Below are 14108 nucleotides of genomic sequence, written 5' to 3'. Positions count from 1 at the left end.
GTTCGCTGCGCTTGTGTGAGTTTCAATCAGCAGACACAACTATGTCTTTTTTTTTTTTTATCTGTCCTGCTACTATTTGTATATTTATAGGGCTATGAAGATCTAGACTAAATTCTTTAACAGTTTTTTCAGTTTATTAATACTAAAATATTTGAATTCGTAACGATATAGATTCGTAAGTATATAGAATTAGTATTATTAAATATGTTTTAGTCGAATTATTAAAACTACTATGACTATGACGCATGACCATGACCTTTAGGTCTTAAGCCTTGTTTAGCCAATGAGATTATTATTTCCGCGATTTGCAAAACTGATACGGAGCAGTCTAGCTAGATGTAAATCTAAATCTGGAGTCTAGAAGCGTTCAAAGTTAGCTGAGTCATTACTAGATCTGGTAATACTAGACTAGATCTAAGAGTCAGTAGATTATCTAGATCTACTGTAAATATAGATCTAGAAGATATCTATTTTATCTCCGCGAAATACAATTCAATAATAATACAAATTTACAAGAGAAGACTTTAACTTTAATTTACTTTAAATAAGTTTAAATCCTTCGCCTTCATCATCATAATCTAAATAGTAAATCTTCATTCAGATTTAGAGCAAAGCTAAATTAGTAAATTACTAATTAGTAAATTACAACTTTTGAACTTGAATTTAAGTTGAATACTTCAAGTCAATGGTTACTTGAACAGAAATACAATTACAAGGCATTGCCATTTCATTAGAGCCTAGACTAGTGGCATTGGGACGGCTTTGATAAAATTTGATTATGTAAATTTGCTATTTTTATTACTTTGATTACTTAATTTCTTAAATTCTATATCTATTTAATTTAGTAGATGATAGGGTATGATCATGTTTTCGCTGGCATATTTACAAACAACCGCCATAATTGCAACCGCTACTACTAGGCAGTATATATAGTTCATCTAACGTGGTTCGATGATAACCACTTTGTCATCCAGGGAGCTGAGGGCTTGATCATGTATGATCATGTTTTCGCTGGCATATTTACAAACAACCACCATGATGGCAACTACTAGGCAGTACATATAGTAAAATATAGTTCATCCAACGTGGTTCGATGATGACCACTTTGTCATCCAGGGGGCTGAGGGCTTGGCACTGGGACTGGGTTTCTATGCCTCCTCATGTGGCGGATGAGACCTATGTGAGCCCGGAATGTTTGGCTGCACACAAGGCAGGTTATTCATGCTGGAGTATCTAGGTCTACATTAAAATATTAGAAACAAAATATAAATGTTCATTTTGGAGTAAATCTGGACTAAATCTGAAATCAATTTTATCTTGTTGCAATAGATTTACTGGTCCATGCATGTACATTGATGGAATCAGTTTGATCATTGTTGATTAAAGTCTATAGTAGGCTGCTTCAAAGGAGTAATGAGGGAAAAAATGTTAAGAGAGAAACAACATTTAAAATGTGTGTTTGGGCGGGGGGGGGGGGGGGGTATACAAACATTGTTAATATAAAATTGTACTAAATCCTCTTAACTTGTATCACAAGTTTTATCAATAAATACACACAAACTCTTACTAATTACATATTTAAAAAATGGGGGGCATATTATGATATAGATCTAGGTAGAAATTTACTACTGTTCTTCTTTCGTTAAATTTTGGTGCTTAAATTATATGGGGTACGTTTCAGGGTTGGTAAAGTTTGGGGTTTGTGATTTCAGGGTTTGTAAAATTTGGAAATTCGGGTTTCATGTTTTACTTGGTCTCATGGGTAGCACCTCTTGAAGTCAATGACAATGCTCTGCAGATCATTTTCAGAGCAGGCATTTAGGGCACAGTCGTCAGCAAAAAGCAAGTCCCTGATTACTGCTGAATTTGTTTTTGATTTTGCTTTGAGTCGCCTCAGGTTGAATAGGCCACCATCAAATCTGTATGTTAAATTTATCCCGATGTTTTCTCTATCTGTGAATGCAAATGTCAGCATAGTAGAGAACATGATACTGAACAGTGTAGGTGCTAGGACACAGCCTTGTTTTACCCCGTTTGATACTTTGAAGGGCTCTGATGATTCTCCACTTTCTTGGACATGAGCCTTCATGCCATCATGAAATAGTCTCACTATGGTTATAAATTTTCGTGGACAGCCATACTTTGACATAATCTTCCAGAGTCCTTCTCTGTTCATGAATATTGTGTTAGAGAATGAAGATCTATTTTGTTAAAACAAAACATAGATATAGATCTACATTTCACAACTGACTATTGGGAATATAGATAATTTTTATACCGTTTGTTTATAATAATTATATAATGTTTTACTCTGACATATTGTAATATAATTTTTAAAAAATTATCCTGTTTCTTTTTTTTTTTTTAATTTGCTGATGCTCTGTATTATTACTTGTCACCTTGTGTGTGTGTGCTAGTTATGTCTTAATATATTTATTTTCTTTTCACAATTGTGAAGTATATCATAGTAACCTAAGAATACCGTTTTTATTACATTTTTTTTGTCACCGATTATAAAATTAATTACCGTTCATGATTTTCCATATATGTTCATTTTTTTAAAGATATTTTTTTTTATGTACTTACCTGGTTAATTAAGCAATTGTGGTGAAAATGTGGTAATTAATGCAGGCCCTCCTCTTTTCTCATTCTGGACTTGGGACCAGACAGGCAAAGTTACCGGCTTTTCACCACGCAACTGCAGTGCAATTTATTAAAACGGTAGAGGAACAGAATCTAGTTGAAATATCCAGAAGCGGCTTTAGGGGGTGTCGAGAGGGGTATCCGGGCCTGGAGCGGCGCAGTGATAGCAAAACCTTACTAGTTGATGCAGAACATGTAGAACAATACGGTAATATAGTCAAACGAATGATAGTAGGATAAAGACATACGGTTTTGTAACGATAATAAGGCGTATATAGCATTAGAGGTAAATGAGCCCATATTTTTGATGTGATACAGTCTAAATAGTCTACAATTATGGCTCACGAACCAGCCTCTATTAAAGTCTTGGTCCAGCCTCTATGTCTCCTCTACACGTTTATCTTTAGCCAAAGCGGGTAGAGGAGACAATATTTAATAAATCAAAAATATATCTTCTGTATTATATAATGTCTCCCTGTTTTCTATAAACGTATAAACAAAACTGCTATTAATATTTTTTTTGGCTTTACGGGTAAATAATAGTGCCTAATAAAAGTCTATGAGAAAAGGTAGCGGTTTTAAATGAATTTTTACAAATAGATTAGGGTTAGGGTTAGGCTATGTCTCCTCTACACGTTTATCTTTAGCCAAAGCGGGTAGAGGAGACAATATTTAATAAATCAAAAATATATCTTCTGTATAATATAATGTCTCCCTGTTTTCTATAAACGTATAAACAAAACTGCTATTAATATTTTTTTCGGCTTTACGGGTAAATAATAGTGCCTAATAAAAGTCTATGAGAAAAGGTAGCGGTTTTAAATGAATTTTTACAATTAGATTAGATTCAATTCTTAGTGAGCTCTTTAACTTTAAACAGGATTTATTTTTTTTTGTGTTGATGCCTAGATTAAACGCAAAAAAAACAGCAGCGCGCTTTCTTTTCAATTTTTTATATCGGTATCCAAATCGAAGCTACCGCCGAAAACAGACACAGGGAAAAAAATAATTGACAGTGATCACTTGCAGACAATGTGTTAAATTTGACTAAAAAGTCATGGGTAATTATCAGCAATCATTACAAGCAAACTAGAAAACATATCCTCATTGCACAAACTATTGCGATATTACTCTCACGTACCTAAGAGCAGGGATGTTGCAATTCTCGAAACATAATTCGTTTTTTAGAAGTCGCCTTTTAGCACACCACTCCAATACTACATCAGCTTCTAGGTGAGGTAACAACGCTGATAAATTCTAAAATTCTTTTCTCACCTCCAATCTGTCCATTAGTTCATTATCGCCAACAATACAGGTATGAGCAATAGGTCAGCCCGCCATTAGTTTGCAAAACAATGAAGTCTATAAATAGAAATAAAACCCTAAGAACCGATATCGCGCAGGTGGTTTGAATTAAGTAGATAAAATGAAAGTTCACTAATACAATTAAAACTCAAATATTGCGTAGGTGAACCGAAATAGGTAATTGAATTTTAAATTCAATAAATAGTCTACTAATAAAATTAAGATATCGCACAGATTCAGATTAATCAAAATATTAGGTACAGATAAGTAACAATTAAGTCCAATAAACACAAATAAAACTTAAGATTTCGCGCAACTTAATCAAGACAGCAAGGTAAAAAAAATAAATCATATGTTGAAACAATTGTAAATGAAGAAATGTAAATCCAATATCGAGCAGTTGTGAATGCAAGGTAATGGGGCCTATTCAATGGTAATCACTTGATTATATACATCACGCAACAACCAAAAAAAATGGAGAGGGGAGCTATAGGTGGGAGAAACAGACAATCCCAAGACTAGGGAGGGGAGGGGAGGGAAGAGAACATGATGAGAGATGAAACAAAGTCTTAGAAGTCAAGGGGGGAAATAAAGGTTAGCTAACAAAGTCTGAGATGACATAAAGATGTGAGAAGGTGTACCGAAATCCTTTGGCCAGCTGCGCGTCATTGATGTCTGTCTTTTCTATGCGGTACCTAAGTAGGGGGACACAACCAATGAGGAAAGATTTACTAAACTAAAAAAAAACTCACACCGTTTTTTATAAGTAAAGATGTGTGTAGTTAAAGTTTCAACATAAAACTAATTTACTATGCGTTTAAAAGAGTAAATTCAACTTGTGATGCAATACCTAAATATGAATTTATTCTTTCTGACTCACAATCGACTATATCGACATTCGGAACAGTCATACACTCAAAACGTTTTATTTAAAATGTAATATTATTTGCCGGTATGTTATTTGCGGCTACCTCAAAAGAATTTGGGTCTACATGTTGATCATCATCAACTTTTTACCGCCCCACCCCATACCCTTTCAAAAGTGCGCCACCCCCTTCCAAAAAGGTAGATAGGGAGAGGGTGATTGTATTTATCGCCAACACTTTCCCATCCAAGTATGTATCTATCATCATATTCCTTTGCTCTATAAAATTGGTGGTGGGGGCTGAAGTGGTAACATTAACTACCCCACACTCAAACTTGACTTTACGTTTACTAACGATTTAGAAGTTGCTGAATTTTTACATCTAAAGGGTTGGTGGTGGAGGTGAAGCAGTAAGTGGGAATTATCTTTACCTCTGCTCCCATGAATACTGTGATGTGCAAATTATATAATGTGATTTTTCCCAGCATTCTCATGATTGTCCTTTTTTTTTTTCGTTTAGTCAGCTTTTCTTTTGAATCCTAAAAGTTCTATTAAAATTGTTATAGTTGGTATTTTTGACAACGTCACCAATAGCCCATTGCCTAAGGATAAAATATTAGCTAAAACAAATTAATTATCTTCAAAATTAAGGTTGCTATTAAATAGTGCCTAATTTTCTGCCTTGTCAAAAAGTTCACCATTTACAGGTGCTTAAATTTCCAGGTGCCCAATTACCCGACACGTAAAATTCCAGTGCCTAAATTTCCAGACACCTCAAGAAAATAGATGCTACTTCTATTGTTGAAACATAACAGGTCCACCACGGTCAACTAAATTTCCCTCCCACCAATATTTACAGCCAACTAAAACATTGCAACCAGGAAAGACCCGCCCTCACGTTTATTGTCCGAGCCCCTATAAAACAGACATACTCTCATGTCCAGCTGATTACCAGTCTCTTCTCAGACATCTTAAAAAATGAATAACATTACCCAGAATACTCAATCTGTTTATTTTAAAGTATGTCCGCACAATGAAACAGGTGATTGTGCGAAGGACTGCCCATATTTGCACGGCAGCACGTGTACTGTATGTGGCATTCAAAGGCCTAATCCTCTAGATCCTATCAAGTAAGTAATAAGAGAACATTCAGTAGCGTACGATTTACTGTAATTATCTTCTTTTTTTAAAGAATATCTTTAATGTGTAAGAAACCATAAATGTCCATCAAATGTAGCCTGTACTGTAAGGACGAGGAAGTGTTCATCATCCTATTGAACTGAACTACTAGTGTTATTAAATAATATTGATTTTCAGGGTGTTAACAATTTTATATAATTATAATTTAGGTTAATTTCTGCTTATAAATAGTATGTGGAGTTCTTACACTTCTTTAACTTCAGGCCGCAGGAACATCATGTGGCCAGTACCATCCTGTGTAAAAGTTATTCATTCAACTCAGTATATTCTCTTTGTATTTGTCGGTCTAAAAACATTTCCCATTTCCACACATAATTTGTATTTATACTTTTAGCAGTTCTTATTTTCAAAGATATGCGTATGAAATAAGAAATCATGTAGAGAAATAGTTATATTATAGCATATTTTCATGTTATTGTTTAATTGTATATATTTATGTCTCTCTTATTAGGCTTGCAAACAGTGACATATTCATAAGAGTAAGGATATGACTTGTAATATTTGTTTGGAAAAAGTGAAAGAGATTTCTACAAATAGCTACTAACCCTAACCCAAAGTCAAAGCAAGCATTGATAGCAGAAGTATAGAGACTTTAGGTAATATATGAACTTATTGTTTTAATTTTTAGTGATAGTCATAGTCATAAACAGTAGTCTCTCGCACACAGGTACTTTATTGTCTCACACACAGGTACTTTATTCTCTCACACACAGGTACTTTATTGTATACAAATGTCTTCGCATTTTATATTTCTTAAAAATATTAATAAATTTCTTAATACGGTATCTTGTATTACCATATATTTATATAAAATATACGGTGTATTAATTTTTGTTTTGTTTCAGAAAGAAGAACCAAATTATTTTGAATTTGAATTTTTAAAAAAATGAATATAATAAAGTGTTGTTTTTTTTAAAGACTTAAGATTAAACTTGTCCTTTAAGTTTGTTGAAATGTCTTATAATTATGAGCACATTAATAAAATTAATAATAAAATATACAGATAAATCTAAAAAATAACTTGAAGTTACGTCAGAATATCTTTAAAATTTCTAAGAATAATGACACAACTATGGTCCTTAGTGAACAAGCAAAGAAGATGCTGATAGAGATCTAAAGACTCCTATTAAAATTAAAAGTTCCCTGTATTGACATTAAAAGTTCACTGTAAGCAAGCACTGATGGTCACTTCAAAGCATGACCTTCATCAGCGCCAAGAGTTCCTGTCTGATTGCGCAACGCATGTTGCCCTGTTACTGTAAAATTGCCACCTGGATATCATCAGTCTCTGGTCAATCTACTGTTTCCCGATCAAAGAATATCTCTTCTTTGTCCACGTATGTTCCTCTACACCTCCCCTCACACTCCTCCCAGCCCGCTGCCGCAGTTTCACTCATTTCTTGAACCAGTCAGTCAGCTTCATTGACCTTGGCTTTCATCCCTTTAATCTTGATGCTAGATTAGAGACAGACAGTCATGTATATATTTCTATTAAATTGAATAAATATTTGTGAATATTTCTTTTTTATAAAGACATAAGTTGTTTATTGCGTGTATCCTCCGGCACACTAGATTTAGGCTTAAGTCTTATAACATACATTACACTAGATTTAGGCTTAACTCCCATAACACACAACATTACACTAGATTTAGGCTTAAAACTTATAACATACAACATTACAAATCTGTCATTTCACTAGATGTAGGCTTAGATCTATTTAATTTCATTTCAGCTTTATTGAAAAATATTACAAGTTGTCAGCACCTTAAATCTTCATCAAAACATTTAAAATATAACGTCATAGATCTATACAATAATTCCATCATATGTAGGGCTAAATCTATTTAAATTCAGTTTTTATATTAAAAAAATGGGTACCTAAATTTATGCTATATCATGTTATTGATGTCATTCTAATTTAAGAATAATAATATATTACTTATTAATATTATTACTATTTATACTATATATTATTATTACTTAAATATATGTATACAATATATTAAGTTATATACTCTAGATGTACCTCTATACTTTTATAGATTCTAAATCTTAATTTCTAGAGTGTCTAGATCTACTTGATCTAGTTCTCAATCTAGACTAAATCTACTAATTGAAGTAGTCTAGGAATTAATCTAATTTATATTTATAAGGGTTATACGGATGGATCAATGAGAGAAGTCCAAGAACAAATTTGGGCTATGCAGTGGTAATCAATTTCCCTGATGTAACAGAAAGTAAAGCAACAAACTGGTAGGTCCATGTGCAGGAGAAAACAAATATGTTGCGGAAATGGAAGGAATCAAAAGCGCCCTAGAGCACATTGAACAGTATATTGAGGAAAGAACTGTGGCACCGGTCAATGTAATCCTCTTTACAGACTCACTTTCCTGCTTGCAAGCTCTTGAGAGTTTAGAGACATGGCCTGCCCAACTGGCAAAAAGGATGGTGTGTGTGGAGCAAAAGGAAATATCAAGTACGTGTGGTAATGCAATGGATTCCATCACACTGTGGCATCAGAGGAAACGAGAGGGCTAACAGTTTGGGAAGGCTAGGAATGCTTCTACTTCTAGATCCACCTCATCTCCATTAATGTACTAGGCTAGTAGATTATTGGTATAAAGAATAATTATGCATATCTAGATTATATTAATATAATAAAATGGACAAAATCATATAATTCAGACGTTACTTCAAAAAGGATGATGATTACGTCCTACGCGATAAATGATCTGGATAACGATAGAATCATTGTAGACTAGATCTAGGGCATTTTAGGGCTAGTATCAGATATACATCTCTAGTAGTTTTAGATATAGAATATATTTTTTTTTCCCTTTTCATTTTTAGTGGACCCCGAAAGGGGAAAAGATGCTATTAGTTTTGTGTGGAATGTCTGTCCATCCGTCCTGTTTAGATCTCGTAAACTAGAAAAGATATTGAAAATCCGACATCATGACATTTTAGGCGATTCAAAGTTCTGATGCAGCACCTATTTTTTTTTTTTTTTTTCTGAAAGTGAAAAATTTAACTTTTAAAATCAACTATGGAAGCAGTTTTTTCATAAAAATACACTATTTTTACAACTATTCACTATTAATAGTAACAAACACTGGAGGCTATTTAGTAAGGGAGATGACTATTTACCATATTTTTAACACATTTATGTTTTAGATTTTTTGCCAAAAAAAATTTTTTTTTTTTTTTTTAATGTATTGCTAAGTTATGTAAGTTCTGTCATACTATTTGCTACATTTACAAAAAAATTTGTACTATTTTTTTCAAAGAGAAAAAAATCTTTTTAATATGTATATAAGTGGAACATAATTTATACAACAATTAATTTAATAAGTAGTTTTTCATATTATTGTGTGAACTATAGTGTAGTACACCATCTAAAAGACACTTAATTAAGGATTTCTTTACGAAATGTTTTTTTTTTTTTATGAGGCTTTGAATAAAAGATTGACCCTAGACCAAACAATTAGATCAATAAGATAATCATTATATGAAATCAGTTAGGCCAGGTTCAATCTAACTTCACTTTTACCTATCTCTTGGGCTGTTGGGGCACCATACAAGATCTGTCAACCTTCTTTCTATATTCTTCTCTGTCTTTTGCCTTTGATAGAATTTCATTCTGATATTCTTTCTGAAAATATTGAAACTTGTCTTTTTACCTGCCTGGGTGGACCGCTTCGGGGGCCGATTTTGATTTTGTGTTTCTACACAAACTGTCTTTGTAACCTTGTTTTTTTAAAACTTGTTTTGTTTTATCAAATCATCAAACTTAATTCTCTAAAAAATACAAACTTACATACATACATGTGAATCAATATGCTAATCTGTTCTTATTTTACGAAGTTGTTTTGTGATATCGCAGAAATTAGTTAGGTTAAGTACTCCATTGTATTATGTGAACAGTTGTAACCACTTCATTTATATGTGTGACATTAGGTTCATGTTTAAGATTGTATTTGTAGGCTTTGTTAAGATGGGTGACCGTTTGAATGTAATTTGCATCTAACATTCAGACATGGGTACTGTAAATGACTGAGCAACTCTTTGTGTAATGGACAAACATTTATTATTTGACATATAGAATAATCAAAATAATCCATATAGATTCATTCACAAGTTCTTATGTCATGTTAATTACATACTTCACAGAAATATATTCTATATAGATCAATACTTAGTTATAGAGAAACTTTTTGGACTGACTTAACACTAACTGTGTTATAGACTAGGTGTCTAATGAATGACTGCTTGCATCAAGCAAATCAAATATTGACTGCCTCGAACATAATTCAGTGATAGACTGTACTTACTAGGTGAGCTGAAGCTTGAGTTGATTCACTCTTAAACCCATGTTTTGAATTTAGCTCACTAAATATGGATAATGGGGTTTACTACTTATTGCACCAACTTTGGGGTAGTGACATTTCAAAATCTAGTTGTAATTCTCTTTCATCTTATCGGAGGTTTTGTTTAAAGGGCATGAAAAACTCTCTTTCTTAAAGGATGGTCCATAATGTAAGTGTTCAGAAATATCATATACACATGCTGGGAAAAAAAAACAATTTTCACAATATCAATGTTTAATATTTTTCAGAAACTATGGCCCTTAAAGCATTAACCGCAGTGGTCATACTTTTTGGCCTTGGACTAGCATCTCTTGATGGTGTCAGATGTTCTCCTTTACAAACAAAAACTTGTGGCAAAGGGCAAAAATTGGAAGATGGTCGATGTCAAAATTGTGAAATGAATACATTCAATGATAAGGTTGCCCACAGCCTTGACTTTTGCAAGCCATGTACTAAGTATCATTTGGAATTTAATGAAAACTATTGTAATGTTACAATCATCAATTGCACTAGGGATACTGACACTGTAATTCTGTGTGGTAATGGCTGCTATCTTGGATACAGTAGAGATGAATGCTGGCCATGTTCTAATTGTACCCATAAGGCTAATAAGCACATTGGTCGAGAGTGTCAGGCAAATGATGATACCATTTGCTGTCCGAAACTAAACATGACAGTGGTTCTAGAACAGAATTATTTTAAATGTATTTCCAACTATTCCATTGAGAATGCTACAGACTTCACTACTTCACAAAAGGACATGACCACTGATTCTCCACAAACTAGTGTTAAGAACAATGTCACTGACAGTGTCATGCATGGAGACTCTGGAATCAGTTGGCTACATATTTTTGTCCCAGCAATTTGTGTTATCATATTTATATTAATAATTCTTGTACTGTATTTCAGAGTTCAGATATGTAATATTGTGAAAAGAAAATTTTGTAAAGCTAAGTTTTTACCTGTCCCGCAAAGTGATAATGAAAACAATAATTTGTAACTTTTGTAATTATAATTGGAGGTACTCTTTGTCTGTTATAGAGGTATATAAAGTGAATGCATCCTGAAGTGTGGTAGCAAACTGGTATAGATTGAGTCTGTTGGTTGTTTTAGTTGTATTTTTAATCATCTAGCTACTCAATGTTCTGAGTGAGTTCATTATTTTCATTATTAGTTGTGTTAAATAGATACTAAAACAAGGTATTTAAGTATCTAATTTTACTATATTGTTACTACATGAATATTATTTTTTTTTAAATTGTAATGTTTTGTAATGTTTGAAGCTTTAAATTACTTCATTTAATAGAGAAAAATACTGAAAGCATGTTTTATTTGAAGATAATGATGTTAGTTATTTAACGCAACTTTATTAATTAGTTAAATTTTCAGAAAAATATTTTTCTTTTTACCCAAATGTATGTTTGAAAATATCAAAATCTTCTTAAATATGTACTTATTTAATTTTTTTTTTGTGATACACTTTCATCTTCATATATATATATATATTTATATTATTCAATTATTTATTTATTTAAACATATATATGTATATACATGTAGACACACAACTCTAATGGGTACCTGACTTAAGTTGGGGAAAGTAAAGGCGGTTGGTCATTGTGCTGGCCACATAACACCCTGCTTGTTAATCATTGGCTAAAGAAACAGATGACCTTAACATCATCTGCCCCATAGATCACAAGGTCTGAAAGGGGAAACTTTACTTTACTAGACAAATTTATTACCATTAAATATACACATAAACAAGTTTAAAGTTTTCCAGCAGTGTTATTTATCAGTTATATGTCATAAAAAAATGTCTATATCATGTAGACTGGTTAGTGTTTACTGTTGATCTTTAAGTTTTTGTAAGCAAATGAGAAAACCATTTCTTTAATTTTAGCCATGACACCTGTATTTTAAACAACTAGCAACCACTCAACTTGTTTTGATTACATTTTTTTTAGCGTATTCCTTACCACCATTTCTTTAATTTTAGCCATGACACATGTATTTTAAACAACTAGCAACACTCAACTTGTTTGGTTACATTTTTTTTTAGCCTATTTTTGAACCACTATGAAAAAAGTCCTTAAATGTATTTGTTGTTAATATTTCTCAAGTCACTTAAATCTAACTGTGTTCACCATATAGTGTGCATATAGCTCTCATCAGCTGTCATTTGCTTTTTTAAAATCATAAGTAATCCATCCTTTCAAGAAAAATATCATTTTAGTGGAACTACACTGTCATGTTTAATTTATTTATTTCAACTTCTGTTTTTAAATGAATATAAATGTATTCATTATTAAAATTACTAAAATCTTTTGTTTATGTTTAGAAATGTTTAAAATGACTGCCTGGTCTGTGTTGCAGTCTGTTGTCTCAATGATTCCCTGCCTTCTATCATCCCCCACCATTGTAAGGGGGATGGTTAGGGCTATGATGTAATTTTGTAAAAGAATAAAGAAAAAAAGTCTAGATCTATATTACATAGATCTAAGATTTAAAAGGGGAGAGAGTGAGAGACAGTGACCAGGCTTGATCTGCATGTAAAGCATGTGCATGCAGTTGAGCTCAGGTCAGTACATCTCCTTATCTTATATAATACAGATGTTACTTCAAAAAAGATGATGATTACATCCTAGGACATCGTTGTACATGGGGATAGACAGCTACCAATTATTGACCTGAAAAAACCTGGGGCCTTCAATGTAAAGCTTTACCACCTTCAATCTAAAGGAACGCCTAAAACATGTAAATTAAAAATATTTTCTATTTATTCATGAATCAAAATTTTATTTATTTTTTGACACAAAAAAGTGAACTAGTTTGAAAAATTAGGCGAAAGACTTTCAATAAAATGTTATTTATTTATAAATGTATTAATTTGTTAAACCTTTCATGTCTTGTAAAGTGCAAGCTACATAATACTGCTTGGCTCGATTAGAATTGAGCTTGCACACTATATTATCAAAAGATATATTTGTTGTAGATTTAAATGCTTGTTACTGTCAAGCAATCATTTGAAATGAGTGTTCAGCTGCTGACTCAACTTGCTGCCATTAGTCTCATGGATTCTTGCACCTTAGTTCTTTCCTTGCAAAGATAATTATTCCATGTCTAGGTTGTGTCAACATCATCTTTTTATGTGACATAATGAACAATGAGTTTGTTGTTCCTATCCTAATGCATTCAATCAAGTGCAATTAAGCATAGTTGTTTTATGTTGAAATACATTTTGCAAATGAGATATTTGACCTATATTATTAATCTAAATCAACATCTTCTTTGAAAAAAAATAAATTATAAAATTTATATTCAAATACATTTAGATAAAATATTATGTGATTATTTAGCCTTAAGACATACCGGACCAGTAGATATTTTAAAAAAGTTTTACACACAGTATTTTTTTTTGTTTTTTATATACCGGTATATAAATATTTATTTATTTATTTATTTATTTAAGGTTGTTTTTTTTACTGTAAGTTACTTTTAAAATAAATAGTTACTGGTATTAAATTAAATTACTTTAAAAATATTTTAAACTAATATATTTCAATTGTTTTATATGCATTCATTTGTTGTAATGATTTATATTTAGTTATGGATTATTTTTTTAAATACCTTTAATACCGGTATTAGGAAGTCTTATCATGCCAAAGCAATAAAATGAAAAGTATTCTGGCAATTCTCGACCAAACTAAACAAAAACCTTTACAAAT

The 14108-nt window shown here is 32.0% G+C and overlaps 1 long non-coding RNA gene across 1 annotated transcript; it reads left to right on the top strand.

Moving 5' to 3' along the window:
* Window positions 1–291: 291 nt before the first annotated feature.
* On the top strand, window positions 292–13191 carry LOC129922537 (uncharacterized). The gene is made up of 3 exons (XR_008774551.1): window positions 292–397; window positions 6465–6609; window positions 10630–13191. It is a non-coding gene; the product is annotated as an uncharacterized LOC129922537 (long non-coding RNA).
* The last annotated feature ends 917 nt before the right edge of the window (window positions 13192–14108 follow it).

Source organism: Biomphalaria glabrata, chromosome 13 (genome assembly GCF_947242115.1).
Source record: "Biomphalaria glabrata chromosome 13, xgBioGlab47.1, whole genome shotgun sequence".
Taxonomy (NCBI): domain Eukaryota; kingdom Metazoa; phylum Mollusca; class Gastropoda; family Planorbidae; genus Biomphalaria; species Biomphalaria glabrata.
Note: the sequence above shows the minus strand (reverse complement) of the source record. Positions and strands in the feature narration are given on the sequence as shown.